The following is a 2706-nucleotide window of genomic DNA, read 5'->3' as shown; positions in this document are numbered from 1 at the left end:
GTGCTCTTGGATGGAGAGAGCGATGAAATGAGAAGATGGCGAGCCCGAGCCTGCAATCGATGATGATGGAATTATTGTCCCGTCACCCGACTAAGACAAAACGACGACTAAGAATAGCAATAACCCGATCAAAATCAACAACAAACCGCAGGTGCGAGAATATTATCAGATAAAGCGGCTCTTTTAGTGTTCGAAAGTTAAGTGGCGACGTCGAGTTACGAAAACGATTGTAGAATTTTTATGCAGACACCAACATAATTCAGAGAATTAAAACACAACGGCTACGATGACAAGGTCATGTTATGCGAATGAGAGATGATGCTCCGGCTAAAAAAGTATTCTTATCGCAAACAACCTATGAAAGCAGATGCTCCACACATACCCGTGCCGAATCCTGTTTCTTTAGCAGCCGAGGCTCTGGCGGCCCCAATTTCCTCATAGCGGGGGGCTTAATGTGGTCATATTAAATCGTTATCAAGATGGTCGCGTTTATACCTTAAGGGACCATAAATGTCGATAATATTCCCGAAAACCTTCGGGGAGTGTCGTTATCACTACAACAACAACAATAATGGTAGGGTGATATCCCACCCAGTACCACCCAGTAATCATAACATTTATAAATAATTATAATTATTTTATTTGTACTATAATTTTTTAATAAAATATATTTTAGATTGTTCTCTCTTCAAAAATGGTTTTTTCCGTAATATATTCTAAAATATCCACTGCTTTCATCTGTACAGACTCTTTCACTGTAACTTCTTTATTTGCAGACTTTTCTATACAATTTTCTTCATCATAGTTAGCTGAATTCCAGGATTGAGTCTTCGAGGTGCCCGACATAATGTAAAGTAAATTGCCAAGAAAGAAAACTACGGCCGAAGCCAAAAATATGGCATTGCCATTGCGAGCGATTGTGCTGGAACACAAAATGCGGGAAAAAATTTTATTTAGTATCTCAAAGAAACAATTTTGTTTTCTTTTCTCTCCTCATCCGTAACAACAACACCAACTAACAGCGTTGAGAATATTGGCAAATTATTCAGCAAGGTATTAGAAAATCCCATCAGTATGCCAGCTTGAGTGGGAGCTAAATCAATCGCGTTGAGCGTACAACCGGTTGTTGTACCGCCAAGTAACCGATGCCAAGAAATATGAGCGCTAGTATCCACAGCGAGATCGTATTGATTGCTCTACGTAATGCCGTCAAAGAAAATATATTCCGTTTTGCCAGCACATTCACTATAACCAAATACACATTCACCGAGATCCACAAATCAAAAATGCTAGAAATGTTACTGATTTAAAGATTGCAGCCAAAGCAACTTTTGTGTCTAAAATTCACCGCTGCGTTCTAATGACAGATAGATATATTTGCATTCCGCTGGTATGATATATTTTGACGATGCCGTATTATTCGAGCCAAATACAATCCACAAAATACACCAAACAAAACAAGCAACTGCCGAAATATATGAAATACCTGGCCAAGCTAATGAGCTACTTGCGATTAAGCCACTTGCTGTTATTGCTATTACGGTGCCACAATCGGTACCGGATAAGCTAAGTGTACCCAAGATGTTTCGTTCTTCCTTAGGTGACCTTTTAGCCAGATGAATTGTAATTGCAGGAAGAATAAAGCCTTGAAATATTATTTATAGTAAGCGTATCGCACAAAAGATGGGCCAACCTCCGAGATGCACACACCTTCGTGTAATGAAGCTGCACATAGCTGATGCAATAGTATAATGACTTTTGAGCCAAAGCGACGACTTAAATGGCCACCTGCAAATTGTGCTAGCGCATAACCCCAATAGAAACTGGATAAAATGTAAGATTTCTGTTCTTCATTCCAGTAAAACTCCTCAAAATTTGGATTCGTTGCATTGCCATTGGTCATAGCGAGTACAGCTGTTGAGACATTGACACGACTCATATATACAACAATAATGTTGAGAAATAGCAGCTTGTTGTTGGCGTACACCGAAGATTGGTCCTGGAAAACTTGAAAAGAGAATAATAATAAACGAACCTTTGTATACAGAGTCATCCATTCTTCTTTGAATAAATAGAACTAAAGGCAATACTTCAGAACTTGTGTAAAATAAAAGATCATATCGTGGTTGGAAATTTACCAAATCTATGCATCACCAACGTACCCGGCAGTCGTTGGCCTGCGCTATATTTGGAAAGTATAAAGAAAGTATAACCCTCTGTATCATGGAATGCTTAGACTTCAACTGTACTAATTTCCGAAAAAATAAAATTTATATTGGCTGGGGGCGTGGCAGCGCCCACATATCCGAAATTTTTTATAGTCATAAAAATAAGTAGAACTACCCAGAAAATTTGGTGAAGATCGGTTGCGTACCCTACAAAACACGAACACCAATACGCACACATACAATGTCATCCAATTATATTTAAGCACATATGATATAGAACTACAGAAATCAAATCTTTTTCTAATTTTCTCAACTTTGGTACGTAAAGCGACACAGCAAAGGGGGATTCGAAAAAAAGGCTTGAGTACTAAGTACTCGTTAAATTCGACGGGTGTAAGAATAGAAAACCATTTTTTTTAAGTTAACTGGTGCTCGCCAGGTGGTTGACGTCAAACCATAATAGATGTAAGTTTATCAGGAACAAATAATTTTGACAAGTTATTTTTTAGTAAAGGCTGACTATGGAATACCAATTATT

The 2706-nt window shown here is 38.2% G+C and overlaps 1 pseudogene; it reads right to left on the bottom strand.

The window, feature by feature from the left end:
• Positions 1–672: 672 nt before the first annotated feature.
• Positions 673–2057, bottom strand: LOC137248772 (putative inorganic phosphate cotransporter; annotated as a pseudogene).
• Between the last annotated feature and the right edge of the window lie 649 nt (positions 2058–2706).

The sequence above is a fragment of the Eurosta solidaginis genome, chromosome 4 (genome assembly GCF_040869045.1).
Source record: "Eurosta solidaginis isolate ZX-2024a chromosome 4, ASM4086904v1, whole genome shotgun sequence".
Lineage (NCBI taxonomy): Eukaryota > Metazoa > Arthropoda > Insecta > Diptera > Tephritidae > Eurosta > Eurosta solidaginis.
This window is presented reverse-complemented; position numbering and strand designations above follow the sequence as displayed.